Source organism: Geotrypetes seraphini, chromosome 1, assembly GCF_902459505.1.
Source record: "Geotrypetes seraphini chromosome 1, aGeoSer1.1, whole genome shotgun sequence".
NCBI classification, from domain to species: Eukaryota; Metazoa; Chordata; class Amphibia; order Gymnophiona; family Dermophiidae; genus Geotrypetes; species Geotrypetes seraphini.
Window position 1 is genome coordinate 50620797 of NC_047084.1, and position 18489 is coordinate 50639285.

The 18489-nt window shown below is 50.8% G+C and overlaps 1 protein-coding gene across 6 annotated transcripts in view; it reads right to left on the minus strand.

The window, feature by feature from the left end:
• Window positions 1-18489, minus strand: part of DDX4 (DEAD-box helicase 4) — a 340193-nt gene that overhangs the window by 282484 nt on the left and 39220 nt on the right. The window lies entirely within an intron of this gene.

Below are 18489 nucleotides of genomic sequence, written 5' to 3' on the forward strand. Positions count from 1 at the left end.
ATCCCCTTACCATACTTACGATAACTCATTCATACATGAAATTTTGACATCTCCATTTAGGCAGATGATTCCAGCAGAATGAAGCTGAACTACAAGCCCATTAGTCTGAACTCTGATAAAAAAAAAAAAAAGTCACAGCTAAACCAGATACTAGTATAGTTTCCCCAAATTCACTGAATTTCAAAATCCCTTGGGTTTCAAGAGACACCGAGGTCAAATTCAACCTCCTCCATCTGGCAGACTCTGGGCCAGGAACGGATGTGCGTCATTGGGGTTCTCCACCTACAATCTTCCCTCTTCCCACTTACAACCACAGTTGATTCTGCCGGTAGCATATGTTTGTCTCAAAGTCATGTATGTAAAACACTGCTGGTAAATGAAACAGCAAATGGCTCATCAAATCAGTTGTACGAGGGATCTTCAAAATGTTTCTATGCCATTTATTAAATATCTCAAAAGCAAATTACACCACTTTTCCACATAATCACCCTGTTTTGCCCTCTTACCACTTCTCCCACCCCAACAATTTCCCACAAAAATATGAAAGTGCTGAAACTTTTTGAAAAACCCTAGTAGTTTGATTGCTCCGTTATTTGGATAACTATGGTAATTCTAGAGCCAAATCATGGCAATGAGTTCTGACCACCCAGGATATATGCACTTATCAGACCCAAAGAGAACATCCCCCCCAAAAAAAAACAAATCATAACATAAGAATTGCCATAATGGGAAAGACCAAAGGTCTATCGAGCCCAATGAAAGATTAGGCTTATACCTTGAATAATCTTCTTTATTTAGTCCCTGGGAGATTACATACGCAAGGTGTTCAATCTGAACCCGCAGTCCAGGTTTGTAGAAATCTACATTTTTTCTGAACACATGATCCACCCCACCCCACCCCCCCTTCTAGCCTGCGAGTCAAAACAACTTTAGTTCAGTCCCAAAGCCAAGCACATACCTGCAAATCCAGGACAAGGAGATATAGGGGAGAATCCCCATCAACACAAGTAAATCATGAACTGGCTTGTTCTGGAAAATATTAACAAGTGAAAAATAGGAAAAGGCAACTCAAAAAAATATTGAGGAACAATGCAGTACTAACCTGCTATGTACAGCAAGCACCCCAAGAAAGGTCTTTGATAATGTGTATACTCACAGAAACTCCCCTCAGAATCTGCCAACTGGCTGGAAAAACTTCACACCTGTAATGAGAGTGACCGAGGCAGAAAAGAGCAGGCTACTCCAACAACTGAGTGAAGACAGAGAGGGCAGGTCATATGGAATCCTCCAGGGACTAACAGAAAGATTATCGAAGGTATAAACCTAATCTTCCATTCTCTTACGTTCCTTCTGGATTCCATACGCTAGGTGACGTACCAAAACCATGGCAGCTAGAGAGGGACAGAAGAGCTTACCCTCAAACAGCATCAGAATGCACAGCCATATCCATTCGGTAAAACCAGGTAAAAATATAAAAAGGAGAGGACCAAGGAGCTGCCCTACAAATTTCATCAGGATGAATTGCGCGAGATTCCACCCACGACGCAGCCACATTTCTCGTCAAGAATGCTTTAAGCAAAATCAGCAGCTACTTGCCGCGGGCAATGTAAATAACAGAAATGGCCATTCGAATCCATTGAGCAATCAAGGACTTGGATGCCGGACTACCACGGTGAGAAGCAGCGAGAACAAAAAAGTGATCAGACATCCCTGAACTCAATTATTTCTTCCAAATAAAGGAGCAAGACACTGCAGACATCTAATCTTTGTGCTCAGAACCTGTTGGATGAAATGCATGCAGGCAATCTAACCTCCTGATTGCCTTGGAAAGCTGAGACCACCTTCGGCAAGAAGAAAGGAACCGTACGGAGGAAAACACCCGCAATTCAGAGAAAAGGGTTCCTGCATGAAGAGCAGAAATGCCAAAATACACCATGCGGAGACAACGGTGACCAGAAAAACTGTTGTGATCATTAGGTTTAGAAGAAATTCATCTTACAGTGGTTCAAAGGGAGCCTCACCAAGGCCCCATAAAATAATAGAGTCCATGAAGGGAAAGGAAGATGCAGACGAATAACCCACCTCAAACACCTGATCACATCTGAAAGAGCAGTAAGCGAACTAGTGCCTCGGCGCATTAAAAAAACATGCAAAGCCTACAAAATGAACTTTCAGGGAGGCCACTGCTAGACTTCTGTTCAAACCCTCCTGAAGGAAAGCCAGGACAACCTAATTGGGAGCCTTCCCAGGCTTCACTAAATTCCTAATACCCCTCTGTTATGCCTATGGCCAGGCCAGGGCATGGCATAATCTGTGAATCTCCATGTCTGCTTCAATACTTGTTTTTTTAACCTGCTTCAGAAGGCAAGGGGGGAGGGTCAGTCGGGAAGTGCTGCTGTCAGGCTTCCCCCCCCTCAGCGGCGTCCGGATCCCACCCCCTCAGCCTTCCGCTCACCCTGGCCTCCCCGCACTGTTTATCTTCCAGACGGAACAGCCTGCAAGCAAGATCGCAGTGTTAGCGATCTTAGTACCGCTTCGGAGCTGGTTCCTCCATCGTGGTCACGCCCCTCCGACGTCAGAGAAGGGGCCAGACCGCGACGGAGGAACCATCTGTTTAATTGAAGTGAACCGCCTAGAACTCTTCTGGGTATGGCGGAATACAAGAATAAAGTTATTATTATTATTCAGGGGTGGGATAGGCTTTCAAGGGGGGGATAGGCCTTAAGGGGGGGAGGCAGGCCTTAAGGGGGGAGGCAGGCCTTCAAGGGGGGAGGCAGGCCTTCAAAGGGGGAACAGACCTTCAGAGGAGGGAGGCCCTGGTATAGAAGTACATGGAGGGAGGGAAGGGGGGGTTCAAAGAGATGTGCATATGCTTAACTTTGGGGAGGAAGAAATGGGTCTGAAAATAGAGGAGAGGGAGCGAGGGAGAGAGATGATGGACAATGGGATTTAAGGAGGGAAGGAACAGAAAGGGAGAGAAGTTGGACGCAAGGGATGGTGTGGAGGGGGGGATAGAGATACTGGATAGGAGGATAGTTGGGAAAAGAAAGGGAGAGATGGTGGACACTGGGGTGGTGGGGAAGGAAGGAGAGATGCTGGATGAAAGGGTAGTTAAGAAAAGGTGGATCTGTGGAGGGAGACGAAAAAAAGGAAAGATGCCAGACCTCCTGGGGAGGGAAGAGAAACGGAAGGGGAGGACAGAGATGGAAGATGGATAACCATCAACTCGGAAATACGAAGAAGCCACCTCAAATTGCTGCTAGCTGGCTCCATCTAGGGGAGCGGCATCTGAAAGAGGGAAAACTCAGCAGAGATCACCAAAATAGGACGACTCCCATCAAGGACACCCTGGCCCAGGGGATCGCCTCCTAAGAGGTTGCCCAAGACCCCAGAACCTGCAGAACCTGGAGAATCTAGCAAAGAATATCAAGAAGGGCGATAAATCATTCTTTAGGTATATTAGTGACAGAAACCGGAACACAGGATGGATAGTACGCCTTAGGAAACCAGACGGGAACTATGCAGAATCTGACTCCGAAAAAGTGAAACTTTTAATTGAATACTTCTGCTCAGTCTTCACCCATGAGGCGCCGGGATCCAGCCCTCAGCTAACAACAGGGGATAGCTCGGTAGACCCGTTTTGTAATTTTGAGTTTACGCCCAGCAGTGTCTACAGTGAGCTATCCAAACTCAAGGTTGACAAAGCGATGGGGCCAGACAACCTACACCCCAGGGTACTCAGGGAGTTAAGTGACACCTTGGCGGAACCGCTATCCACACTCTTTCAATCTCTCCCTTCGTATAGGAAGAGTCCCGTTAGACTGGAAAACGGCTAATGTCATTCCACTCCACAGAAAAGGATGCAGGACGGAGGCTGCGAACTACAGACCAGTGAGTCTCACATCAATAGTGAGCAAACTAATGGAAACTCTAATCAAACGCCAATTGGATACGATCCTGAACAAGGAGAATCTACGAGATCCCCATCAACATGGGTTTACAAAGGGGAGATCCTGCCAATCCAACCTGATCAGCTTTTTTGACTGGGTGACGGGGAAGCTGGATATTGGGGAGTCCCTGGACATCGTGTACTTGGATTTCAGCAAAGCATTCGATAGCGTACCACACCGCAGGTTGTTGAGCAACATGAGCTCTATAGGATTGGGTGACACATTGACTACATGGGTTGGAGACTGGCTTGGAGGTAGACTTCAGAGGGTGGTGATGAATGGCACCCCCCTCCGAAATGACAGAGGTGATCAGTGGAGTGCCGCAGGGCTCGGTCTTAGGCCCGATCCTATTCAACACCTTCATAAGGGACTTGGCTGAGGGGCTTCAAGGTAAATTAGCATTATTCGCCGATGACGCCAAACTATGCAATATAGTAGGCAAGAGAACAGGGCCTGACAAAAACTCAATGCCCAACAGTATGACGCACGACCTTCTCCTACTGGAGCATTGGTCCAGGACCTGGCAACTAAGTTACAATGCCAAAAAATGCAAGGTCTTGCACCTTGGCAGCAAAAATCCATGCAAGACTTATACTCTTAATAGTGAGATCCTAATGAGGACTGTAGCAGAACGAGACTTAGGGGTGATATCAGTGAGGACATGAAGGCTAATCAAGTGGAGAACACTTCAAAGGCCAGACAAATCATAGGTTGTATACACAGGAGTTTCGTCAGCCGTAAGCCCGAAGTCATAATGCCATTCTATAGGTCCATGGTGAGACCCCATTTGGAATATTGTGTACAATTCTGGAGGCCACATTACCGCAAAGATGTGCTGAGACTTGAGTCAGTCCAGCGAATGGCCACCCGGATGGTCTCAGGACTCGGGGATCTCCTGTATGAGGAACGGCTGGATAAATTGCAGCACTACACACTAGAGGAACGCAGGGAGAGGGGAGACATGATTGAGACGTTCAAATACCTCACGCGCCATATCGAGGTGGGGGAGGATATCTTCTTTTTCAAAGGTCCCACGACAACAAGAGGGCATCCGTGGAAAATCAGGGGCGGGAAATTGCATAGCGACACCAGGAAATACTTCTTCACCGAGACGGTGGTAGATCGATGGAATAGTCTTCCACTACAGGTAATTGAGGCCAGCAGCATACCTGATTTTAAGACTAAATGGGATCAACACGTGGGATCTCTTCACAGAGAGAGGAAAGGGAGGGTCATTGATGTGGGCAGACTGGATGGGCCATGGCCCTTATCTGCCGTCACTTTCTAGGTGTCTATAAAACCAGGCCGAGAAAGCCAGTCAGTTCAATAGAATTCTGATCTGTTGACGAAGGTTCTGTCTATTCGCCCTGAGAAGAAACACACAACCCTGTCTGAAGACAAAGAGAAGCCCCAGAAACTCCAGGGACTGGAGTACGCCAAGAGTCTCTTCCTGAACTTGCCAATGCCTGCAGCAGAGGCACTACAGTCCCCACTGCGCCTTTGTATACCCAACGAGTTGGAGCCCGAAGCACCCGCTGTCCCAGGAAGGGTGGACTGACCCCCTGCTGGCAGAAAGCTGCTTCAACTACAATCACTTTGACAAAGTGCGGGAACCGTTGCGAGGCCAAGGAGCAGAGCTGCAAACTGGAAATGCAGTTACAAAACTTGGAAACACAGAAACCTGCAATGCTCTGGTCAGAATGAAATATGAAGGTAAACCTTTGAGATCTAAGGACACTACAAACTCACCTGGAGACAGCAGCTAGCACCGTGTACTCCGTTGTCCATTCGGAAAAAGGGAATTCGCAAGAAGTGTGTGACAGACTGTAGAACCAGAATATGATCTCCAATTCTCCAAGCTTTTCTGGCATGGGGAAGTACAAGGAGTATCGCCTAAGCCCCCATTCATGGATTGGAAGAGGCGCTCCAGAAAATCTCAGACCCTGGACTCTGTTGCCGTCAACTTGCCAGAGTCCAGAAACCAAGCCAGAGGCAGGCAAAGGAGGTCTAACAAGTGTCCGATGAAAGTTAAGTCCGCTCCTGACAAAATTGTAGAAAAGACAGCCTGCGAGTGACGAAGCTACATCCGCCCTATGCGGCATCGGTGCTGGCTTTTTTTTTTTTTTTGAGAGACCTAGTCACTGCACAGGAATCCGAGGACACCTGGATTGGAACTGTGGTAATGTGGTCGTAGCCCTGGGAATGACCCTAGGAGAAAAAACCTGAGGAATAGAGAACTACGATCCCTTCCCGATGTCCAGCAAAACTGGTTCACAGGGAGTAAGATAGAGTGGCATTCACAACATCTGAGTACAGATCATCTAGATCTATACCAACAAGAATCCGGCCCTTGAAAAAACAGCTGATGAAGGTGATCCGAGGCAGCATCCTTATCCAAAGGCAGTCCAAAGACTTTGGCGCTCAGACTCTACACCAGCAGAAAATGTACTAAGAATTCGAATGAGATCATAAAGGGCCAGCACCAGAGGACAGGCATGCACCTCCACAGAGGATGTATTGCGCAGGTCTGAATGACAAGCATGTGTCATAAAGGAAATAGCCACCGCCACTTGGTTAAGGATGCTAGAAAAGAAAATGTTATTATAGCAGCCTCCTGCGATCCTGAGTGTACTGAAACTTCACTCCCTCAGCACTAGGGAGGACTGTGCGCTGGAAAATCTATGCCAGGGCAGAATCCACCTGAGGTTGTTCAAACCTGCCAAAAATAAGGATACAGGTGATAAGTGTAAACATAGCTTTAGCAGATTGGAAAAAGCTTTATGGGTATCACATTGTTTTGAAACCAGACCCAAGAGCTGTGGACGAAATGGAAAAAGCACAGGAGCACGGTCCAGGATCATCAGCTGTAAAGAGGCAGACAGAAGCCCGCTGGAAATATGAAGGATCAGCACCTCCAATCCGGATGTTCAGGGCGGCCGACGAAACCAGTTTCAGCAAAGGCATCAGACAGATCCAAATTAAATACAGTGGCAGGAAACAGAAGAAACAAAATCTGCATGGCAACTACTGCAAATTGAGGTCTGACATGGCCAGACAAGAAAGCCCATGAACAGGAAGCTTTGCCACAGATCGAAAAAGCCCCAATGCACCCACCGCTAGCTGCATCAAACGAGCAGATCTGAGGATATGCTGTTCAGAGGAGCCAAATAAATCTGGTGAAAAAGCACAGTTACTTACCGTAACAGGTGTTATCCAGGGACAGCAGGCATATATTCTCACATGTGGGTGACGTCATCTACGGAGCCCCGATGCGGAAGCATTTTCAAGCAAACTTGATTGAAGATTTAAGTTTGCTCTGCTGCTCCACGCATGCGTGCCTTCCTGCTCCACTAGGGGGTGCATCCCCTCGTGGTCTCCAGTTCACTTAACTAGCCAAGAAGCCAACCTCGGGGAGGTGGGTGGGTTGTGAGAATATATGCCTGCTGTCCCTGGATAACACCTGTTACGGTAAGTAACTGTGCTTTATCCCAGGACAAGCAGGCATGATATTCTCACATGTGGGTGACCTCCAAGCTTACTGCAGAGGGATGGAGGGAAGTTGGCAATTTAAGCAAATAGATTTCGCAACACCGATTGGCCGAATCGGCCATCGCTTCTGGACAGGGAGTCCAGACAATAGTGGGAGGTGAAGGTATGAACCGAAGACCATGTGGCAGCCTTGCAGATTTCCTCAATAGGTGTTGACCTGAGGAAGGCTACGGAGGCTGCCATCGCTCGGACTTTGTGTCCCGTTACTCGACCATTCAGCGCGAGACCAGCCTGAGCGTAGCAAAAGGAGATGCAATCGGCCAACCAGTTGGACAAGGTGCGTTTGGAAACTGGGTGACCTAACCGGTTTGGGTCGAAGGACAAAAACAGTTGTGGGACTTTCCGGTGTGGCTGAGTGCGTTGGAGGTAAAAGGCCAACGCTCTTTTGCAGTCAAGAGTGTGGAGCGCCACTTCTCCGGGGTGAGAGTGGGGCTTGGGGAAAAACACAGGTAAGACAATGGACTGATTTAGATGGAAATCAGACACTACTTTAGGTAGGAACTTTGGATGGGTGCGGAGTACCACCTTGTCGTGATGGAATACCGTGAAGGGTGGGTCCGCTACCAGGGCTTGTAGCTCACTAACCCGCCGTGCGGACGTGAGTGCAAGTAGGAAAATTACCTTCCAAGTGAGGAATTTTGGATGGCATTTGTCTAGGGGCTCAAATGGAGGTTTCATTAGTTGAGCCAGAACCACGTTAAGGTCCCAAACCACCGGGGGAGGTTTGAGAGGGGGGTGGACGTTCAGCAGGCCCTTCATGAAGCGAGTGACTAAGGGATGGAGCGAGAGGGCTTTCCCTTCCAGGGGCCGATGAAAGGCCGCAATCGCACTGAGGTGTACTCGAATGGAGTTGGTCTTTAGGCCGGAATGAGATAGTTGAAGTAGATAGTCAAGGACCAGGGGGACGGGGACCGACACCGGGTCCTGGCTGTGGGAGGAGCACCAGGTTGAGAATCTGGTCCACTTTTGGGAGTAGCAGGTTCTCGTCGAGGTTTTTCTAGAGGCCTCCAATATCTCCTTGACTGATTGAGACACGGGGAGAGCAGTCAGGGGGAGAGAAACCAAGCATTCAGATGAAGAGATTGAAGATTGGGATGTAACAGTGAACCCTGACCCTGTGACAGTAGAGAGGGAAACAGAGGCAGAGGCAGTGGATCTCTGACACTGAGTCGAAGTAGAAGGGAAAACCACGGCTGGCGTGGCCAGCGAGGGGCAATCAGGATCAGGGTGGCTTGTACCGTTTTCAGGTGGATAAGCGTCCGCAGTATCAGAGGGAACGGCGGGAACGCGTACAGGAACCTTCCCTCCCAATCGAGGAGGAAGGCGTCGGCCTCGAGCCGGTCCGGGGAGTATATCCGGGAGCAGAAGAGAGGCAGCTTGTGGTTGTGAGGGGACGCGAACAGGTCTATTTGAGGCGTCCCCCACCGTTCGAACACTCCTCGTAGAGCCTGAGAGTGTAGTGACCACTCGTGTGGCTGGAGGAGGCGGCTGAGTCTGTCCGCCAGGCAGTTTTGTTCTCCTTGTATGTACACCGCCCGAAGGAAGGTGTTGTTGGAGATTGCCCATTTCCAGAGGCGCAGAGCTTCCCGGCAAAGGGGCCAAGATCCTGTGCCCCCTTGTTTGTTTACGTAGTACATCGCTACTTGATTGTCGGTTCGGATGAGAACCACTCGGTCGCGGAGCAGATGTTGGAAGGCTACTGCTGCGAGGTAGATGGCCCGAAGTTCTAGCACGTTGATGTGGCAGCGTCGGTCTTGTGCTGACCACATTCCCTGGGTGCGCAGGCCGTCCAGATGGGCTCCCCAAGCGTACTCCGACGAGTCCGTGGTGAGTACCTTGCTGTGGGGTGGGGTGAGGAAGAGCAAACCTTTGGAAAGATTTGAAGAGTCGGCCCACCAGCGGAGCGATCGTTGCAATGAAGGAGTCACTGTCACTGAGTGGTCGATCGGGTCCCGGTCTTGACGCCATTGAGACGCCAGGGTCCATTGAGGGATTCTCAGATGGAGGCGGGCGAAGGGTGTGACATGGACGGTGGAGGCCATGTGGCCCAGGAGGATCATCATCTGTCGGGCTGATACTGAGGTCAGCCGAGAGATCCTTCGGCTCAGACTTGCTAACGCCTCCAGGCGCGGAGGGGGGAGGAAGGAACGGAGGCGAACCGTGTCCAGCGTGGCCCCGATGAACTGTAGGGATTGTGAGGGGCGTAGTTGAGATTTTGGGAAGTTTATTTCGAACCCCAGACTTTGTAGATAGGTAATAGTCTGTTGGGTCGCTGAGATAGCCCCTTCTTTGGACGGGGCTTTGATTAGCCAGTCGTCCAGGTAGGGGAATACCTGGAGGCCCTGGGAGCGTAAGGTTGCTGCTACCACCACGAGGCACTTGGTGAAGACCCGAGGTGATGATGCTAGTCCGAAGGGGAGGACTCGATATTGTAGGTGCCAGTCCCCTACTTGGAAACGCAAAAACTTGCGGTGAGCGGGGTGCACTGGGACATGTGTGTACGCCTCCTTGAGATCGAGGGAGCAGAGCCAGTCGCCCTCGTCGATCAGGGGGTAGAGTGTTGGTAGTGAGAGCATCCGAAACTTTTCCCGTACCAGGAATTTGTTGAGGCGTCTCAAGTCTAGTATTGGGCGTAGGTCTCCCGTTTTTTTCGGTACCAGAAAGTAACGGGAGTAGAAGCCCTTCCCCCGTTGGTCGGGGGGGACCTTCTCCACTGCTCTCAGGCGAAGCAGGTCTCGAGCTTCGGAGAGGAGTAGAGGTAGCTGAGTCCTGTTGGGAGGGCAATTCCTTGGGGGGTTGTCCGGGGGAATGGCCCGAAAGTTGAGAGAGTACCCTGATGAGATCACGCCAAGGACCCATGCGTCCGTCGTGAGTTGTTCCCAGCGAGGGTAAAAGGCTTTGAGTCGACCTCCGATGGGAAGGTGGTCTGGGACTATGGCGGAGGGGGCCCGCCCCCTTCCGCGTGTCCCGTCAAAAGGACGGGGATGGTTTGGTGGTCGCGGGCGGTTGGGACTTGGGCATGGCCCTGTGATGGGCTTGCGGACGTCTGGGTGGGGGCCGCGAGAAAGCAGGGGTGGACTTTTGTGGGTAGCGGCGCGGAGGGGCCCTGTATGGCCTGGGCGCTGGCGGTTTGGGCTTTTGCCGGACAAGGGAGGCAAATGAGCGTTCATGTTCGGAGAGGCGTTTTGTCGCCGCCTCGATAGTGTCATCGAACAATTCCTTTCCCACGCAGGGGAGGTTTGCTAACCGGTCCTGTAAGTTGGGGTCCATGTCGACCAGGCGCAGCCAAGCTAGTCGGCGCATGGCGATAGCGAAGGCGGCTTCTCTGGAGGAGAGTTCGAAGCCATCGTAGGCCGCGTGGAATAGATGAAGGCGCAGGTTGGAGAGGGACTCTAAAAGCAGGCCGAACGTTTCCTGTCGGGAGGCCGGTAGGTCAGTCTCAAAGGCTCTCAATAGTCCAATGAGGTGTTTGAGGTATGATGTGAAGGTGAAAGTGTAGCTTTGCACCCTAGAGGCCATCATTGCGTTTTGGTATAGTCTCCTGCCGAACTTGTCCAGGGTTCGGCCTTCCCGGCCTGGGGGTACCGCTGCTGAGACACGGGACGGGTGAGCCTTTTTCAAGGAGGATTCCACCAGCAGCGATTGGTGGGAGAGCTGTGGTTGCTCGAATCCCGGATAAGGTACTGTGCGGTACTTGGCCTCCATTTTGGAGGGTACGGCCGTGACCATGTAGGGGGTCTCCAGGTTCCTGAAGAAGGCCTGTTGGAGTACCGGGTTAGGTGGTAAGCGGAGGGACTCTCTGGGCAGTGATGGCATATCCAGCTCCGCCAGGTACTCCTTAGAGTATCTGGAGTCGGACTGGAGATCTAAGTCCAATGCTTGGCCCATGTCTTGGACAAAGCGAGTGAAGGATGGGCGAGATGTCCCCGGAGCCCCGTGCGGGGTCAGGGAACGAGACCTTCGCCGGGTGGAGAAGGATAAGGAGGCTTCCCTCGAGTATCGAGGTTCATGCTCTGATCCATGCTCCGAGGTTGGGGAAGCACTGTGAGAGTGTTCCGGGGTTGTCGATCTTCGGCGTCTCGAGGAGCCCCTCGGAGACGATGCCGGGGTTAAGGGTACCGATCGATGTCGGGTTGGTGACCTCGATCCGGACTCCCTCGGAGAATGCGTCCGAGGGGGAGTTCGGAGGATACGCGGGTTGGAGAGTGGTAACTCAGCCACCCTTAGTGGTCCTGTACGAGGTGTGGGGGAACGGCCTCGTAGGGTTGGTGAACCTCGGGCCTTCTTGGAGGTACGGCGGTTCGAGGTTTCTGTCGTTCTAGCCCGACGTTTTGCCCCTCGGCGGTCCGCAGAGGGGGAATGTCTCGGGCGTCTCGGCGAGGAGTCCGAGGAGGATGGGATGCGGCGAGGATTGCGCACCTTTCCTCGAGGTTGTTCGGTGCGAGGCTCAGGTTGGTCTGGCGCATTCGAGGTCGAGGCCGATTGAAACTGGGCTATTGCAGCGGACAGCTCCGACGTGATCATCGCTCGGAGTAGGTCCTGGAAGACGGGCACGGACAGCATCGAAGGCATGTCCCCTGCCTCTTTGCGCTCCACCGGGGGCGACCTCGTATCAGAGTATTCCCGTGTGGTGGAGGCACGGCCCGAAGGCTTGGAGGGCTTAGGCGGGGCTGTAAGCATGGGGCTTCCGCCATGCGTCGCCGTTGTCCCCGAGGCTGGCTTCTTCGCTGTTACAGAACCTGAAGAGGGAAGAGGGGACTTACCCGGAGCCGAGGCTTTCTGTTGTCCCGAGGACTTCGGGGTCGAGTCTCGAGGCGATGCCGAGGTTTCCGGGGCCGAGGTCAAGGCCGGGGCCGAGGCCAGGGCCGACCTCGAGGCCGAAGTGGGGGGTTGGTCCGGGGTGAAAAGATCCGCCATGCGGGCTTTTCTTCGGCGGAAGGCCCGGTTTTGGAAAATAGCGCACTGGGGGCAGGAGTCGGTTGGATGAGTCGCCCCCAGACAAAGGATGCACCGGCGATGCGGGTCTGTGAGGGAAAGAAGCCGCTCGCACCGGGTGCACTTTTTAAAGCCGGTCAAAGGCCGGGACATTAAATCGAAAGTAGCCGCGGCTTGATTAGCCACGCGGCCACGGGGACCCGGAAGCCTCCGGGTCGTTGAAAACGAAGCAGGAATCAAGTAAAAAGGTAAGGAATTCGCGCACAGCGACTTAATCGTGAAAAAACAAGAAAAAATCGCGGTGCTAGAAGGCAGTTGGGGCAGAGCCTGAAAAACACGTCTTCTAGGCTCGCGGAAAATTTTGAACTGGAGACCACGAGGGGATGCACCCCCTAGTGGAGCAGGAAGGCACGCATGCGTGGAGCAGCAGAGCAAACTTAAATCTTCAATCAAGTTTGCTTGAAAATGCTTCCGCATCGGGGCTCCGTAGATGACGTCACCCACATGTGAGAATATCATGCCTGCTTGTCCTGGGATAAGGTCCACTCCGCAATGGCAGGGCTTTGTTGAGGTACATCACCATAGAAACATAGAAAATGACGGCAGAAAAGGGCCATAGCCCATCGAGTCTGCCCATTCCATTAACCCTCCCCTAACTACCCTCCTAGGGGTCATGCTCTGATGGCATCACCTCTACACTACCCTCGTAGAGATTCGACGTGGGCATCCCACTTTTTCTTAAAATCTTGCACACTGCTGGCCACGATCACCTGCACTGGGAGCCCATTCCAGTGGGTCAACCACTCTTTCTGTGAAGAAGTACTTCCTGGTGTCACCATGAAATTTCCCACCCCTGATTTTCAGCGGATGCCCTCTTGTGACCGAGGGGCCTTTGAGAAAGAAAATATCATCTTCTACCTCGATACGGCCAGTGATATACTTAAATGTCTCAATCATGTCTCCCCTCTCCCTACGTACTTTGAGAGAGCATAGCCGCAATTTAACCAGCCTATCCTCGTACGGGAGATCCTTGAGCCCCGAGATCATCCTGGTGGCCATTCTCTGAACCGACTCAACTCAGCACATCCTTACAGTAATGTGGCCTCCAGAATTGCACACAGTACTCCAGATGAGGCCTCACCATGGCTGTGTCAAGAGTCCCCAGACTCGGAATGCAGGCATATTGTGCCAGACTCCACAACGGCTGTGGGGGAGATTTTCTTCAGAAGAAACGAACCCAGGCTAGCTCCCCAACCCAGGGAGGCAATAGGGAGGCAAAGTCTGAAGCTCTCGCCCCCTCCCCCGGTGTGCTATGACACGCAGTATGCAATAGCTGATCCGGCACAATCAATGTCCACATTAAATAGTTAGGGGCTGGGCTCCCAATCAATTCTGAGTCAAATCGGTGGGTTTTTGAGGCAGATAAAATCCAAGTTAGAAAGGTCAATTTTAAAATCCAAGAGGCCACCATCACAAATTCGAACCAAAAACGAAAATAAAAAAATAGCAATTTGGGGCCTGGGGAGGTGGGGGACCTGAACCCTACCCTCAGAAACTGTGAAAAACAAAGATTAAAATTTATCCACAAGCCACGCCTGAAGTTCCTATAGGAAAAATGAAGGTACTCTGTAATGCCATTGTCTTTCAGCATTCTTAAAGCAGCTAAGTGGAGAAAAGGACTTTATGCCTCAAACAGCTCCAAATGCACAGGAATGAAGATATTTGGACTGCCAGACAGCCTAAAGACTACAACCTTCACCCTAAATACCCTGGTAGGTTTCTGTCCAGATGCACATAGCCTGTGCTAGAAACCTATGACAGTCACTGGCCAGCAGACTTCCACAGGAAATGACCCTGGCCCCTTGAAGAGTGTGGTACACAGCAGGCTTGCTCCACAGATTGACCCAAGTTTCTCTGTGAAGCTGCAGTCTGGCTCCACAGAACTGCATTCCTTTCTCCAACAGGGAATCACCGAGGAGGGGTCTCAAGGCACTGAAGCCACCAAAAGAAACAAACTAAGTGGGAGGGGGAAAAAAGACAGAAACAGAAGCAGAGCAATAGCAAAAGAACTTCTGCTTTGACTGCTTGCAGAAATTGAAACTAAGGTTGTTTACCGACTTACAGGCTGGGGTGAGGGTGGAACATGTGTTAAGGAAAGATGTACACTTCACCCTCCCGATTCGTGCATTTAAGACTCAACTTTGATTATTCGCTAGTTCTTTTTAAACCCGGAAGCATCCCCCGCCTCCTGGGCCTCTATACAGCTTACCAGGTGGTCTAACAGTGAAGCAGGGCAGCAGGGCTCTTCTTACACTCCTGCCCTGTGCAGAGCTGACCACAAAAATGACTGCTGTGAGTTCCCATTGTCTGCTGTAATCCTGCGAGACCACAGGAACTCACAGCAGTCAATTTTTGTGGACGGCTCTGCACGGGCAGGAGTGTAGGAACAGCACTGCTGCCCCGCTTCACCACTAGATCACCAGGTAAGCTGTATAGAGGTCCGAGAGGCAGGGGAGAGGTCTGGAAGGGAGGTGGAGGTGGGTCAGTCGGCCCTAAAAGCACAGTTATGTACCATAAAAGATGTTATCCAGGGGACAGCAGGCAGATATTCAACATGTGGGTGACGTCACCAACGGAGCTCCCTAGCGGACGTTTTCACAAGAAGACTTGCTTGAAGACCTTCAAGCTTGCGATTGGCCCACGCATGCCCCTCCCACCCAACCTAGGGCATGCGTCTCCTCAGCGTGGCCTCAGTTCAGATAGCTAGCAAAGAAGCAAACCACAGGGAGGTGGGTGGGTTGCGAGAATATCTGCCTGCTGTCCCTGGATAACACCTGTTACAATAAGTAACTGTGCTTTATCCCAGGACAAGCAGGCAGCATATTCTTGACTGATGGGAGACCTTCAAGCTAACCAGAAAGGGATGGAGGGAGAGTTGGCAAGTTAGGAGAACAGATTTTGCAAAACGGACTGGCCAAAATGGCCATCACGCCTGGAGAAAGTATCCAGACAGTAGTGCGAGGTAAACGTATGAACCGAGGACCAACTGGCAGATTTACAGATTTCCTCAAGTGGAGTAGAGCGGAGAAAAGCAACAGACGCCGCTATCGCTCTGACCTTGTGGCCCATGACTCGACCCAGTAGGGAGCGACCAGCCTGAGCGTAACAGAAAGATACAAGCGGCCAACCAGTTAGAAATGGTCCGCTTAGAAACAGAGCGACCCAAGCAATTAGGATCGAAAGAGAGAAACAGCTGGGGAGCAGAACGATGAGGAGTGATGCGCTTCAAGTAGAAAGCCAGTGCATGCTTACAGTCAAGAGAATGCAGAGCCACTTCTCCAGGGTGAGAACGGGGCTTCGGAAAAAACACAGGAAGAACAATGGATTGGTTGATGTGGAACTCAAAAACAACCTTAGGCAAGAACTTAGGATGGGTATGGAGAACCATCTTATCATGATGGAAGACAGTGAAAGGTGAGTCCGCAACCAAGGCTTGAAGCTCACTGAACCGACGGGCAGAAGAAGTGAGAGCAATAAGAAACACAACCTTCCAAGTAAGAAACTTCAAGTGAGTCCGTGCTAGCGGCTCGAACGGGGGTTTCATCAAGTGAGCAAGGCCCACGTTAAGATCCCAAACCACAGGAGGAGGTTTAAGGGGCGGGTGAAAGTGGTAAAGGCCTTTCATGAAGAGGGAAATCACAGGATGAACAGAGATAGGCTTCCCGTGAATCGGCTGATGAAAAGCAGCAATGGCACTAAGGTTGACTCGAACCGAGGAGGACTCGAGTCCACCGCCAGACAAATGGAACAGATAATCCAGGACAGCAGATAAGGAGGCAGACAGCGGCTCCTGCTGGCGAGAAGCACACCAGGAAGAAAAGCGGGTCCACTTCTGGTGGTAACATTGGCAAGTAGACTCCTTCCGAGAAGCCTTCAGGACGTCCAGCACAGGCTGAGAGAACTGGAACGAGGGCATTAAGTCTCGAGGAACCAAGCTGTCAAGTGCAGAGACTGAAGGTTGGGATGAAGTAGAGAACCTCGACTCTGCGTAAGCAGAGAAGGGAAAACAGGCAGAAGAAGAGGCTCCCTGGAACTGAGTTGCAACAGAAGGGAGAACCGTGGTTGTTGGTGCCACCGAGGAGCTATCAGAATCATGATGGCACGCGTGGACTTGAGCCTGATGAGTCTTCAGAATCAGAGGGAATGGAGGGAACGCATACAGAAACAGGTTCATCCAGTCCAGCAGAAAAGCATCCGCCTCGAGCCTGAGGGGTGTAAACCCTGGAGCAGAAGTGGGCCAACTTGTGATTGAGGAGGGGGGGGACAAGAACAGATCGACATCTGGAATCCCCCAACGAGCAAACACCTGACGCAGGGTCAAGGAATGGATGGACCACCCGTGAGGCTGCAGAAGACGACTCAACCAGAAGATAGCATTCTCAGAGATCCTACCAGTACCGAGGGCAGATGTGAAAAGGCAGGATGAACTACAATCAATAAATGCGTGGATGAGGAGATGGTGTGAGGAAGAAGGATTCCACTTCGTGAGGAACTGGACGACGTTCTGGGGCAAGAGCAAGCTCTACAGGAGAGATGGTTTGCACCTGAGCACAGCGGGAACTAGACTTCTAGCAAACAATGTCAAGAGAGGAATAGAACAGGCTTTAAACTAAGAAGAAGGGGAAAGCCGACAGTCGACCAAGCGTCGATGTTTCGGAAAAAGGTATCCCGTGAAGATACTGAGGGGAAAAAAGGCTGGGAAGAAACAATGGACAAATTACAGGAGTCGACTAACCAAGAAGAGAAGGTTAGAAAGATTGTAGCCAAAGAGAAGTATCTAAAGACCGAAGCACAGGGAAAGGAATTAAAGGCAGCAAAATTCCAGGAGCTAAATTGCATATATACTAATGCAAGGAGCCTAAGAAGCAAAATGGGGGAATTAGAAGCCATGATCATTGCGGAGGACATAGACATCATTGGAATCTCTGAAACATGGTGGAATGAGGAAAGCAAATGGGATACAGCACTGCCGGGGTACAAGCTCTATCGCCAGGACAGGTCAGGACAGAAAGGCGGTGGGATAGCACTATACATAAAAGAAAGCATACAATCGACAAGAATGGACACAGCGGAGACTACCAACAAGCTAGAATCACTATGGGTTAAAATACCAGGAAGGAAAGGGCCTGAAATAAAGATAGGCCTATACTATCGTCCACCCGGTCAAACCGGAGACATCGATGAAGAAATGGAAGCCGAGATGAAGCGAGAATGCAAAGGCGGTAACACGGTTATTATGGGAGACTTCAACTACCCTGGGATAGACTGGAGTCTCGGAAGCTCAAGATGCGCTAGGGAGACAGAATTTCTGAAGGCTGTACAAGATTGCTTCATGGAACAGCTTGTTAGAGAACCGACAAGAGGAAATGCCACTCTGGATCTAATCCTAAATGGGCTAAGGGGACCTGCAAAGGAAGTGGAAGTAGTGGGACCGTTGGGAAACAGTGATCATAATATGATCAAGTTCAAGATGGAAGTAGGAATACTGAAAGGAAAGAGAACCATAGTGACAACTTTTAACTTCAGGAAGGGTAACTACGAAGCAATGAGGGGAATGGTAAAGAAGAAACTTAGGAACACTTCCCAAAAATGGCAGACGGTAGAACAAGCCTGGTCCTTTTTCAAGGACACGGTGAGCGAGGCGCAAAATCTATATATCCCCAGATTCAGAAAAGGGTGCAACAAGAGTCGAATAAAAGACCCGGCGTGGATAACTAAAATAGTGAAGGAAGCGATAAGCAATAAGCAATAAGAAAAATTCATTCAGAAAATGGAAAAGGGACAAAACTGAGGTAAACTGGAGAGAGCACAGGAAGTATCAAAAAGAATGTCACCGTGTGGTTCGAAAAGTCAAAAGAGAGTATGAAGAGAGACTAGCCAGGGAAGCACGAAATTTCAAACCGTTCTTTAGATATGTTAAAGGGAAACAGCCGGCTAGGGAGGAGGTGGGACCACTGGATGACGGAGACAGGAAGGGAGCGGTGAAGGAAGAGAA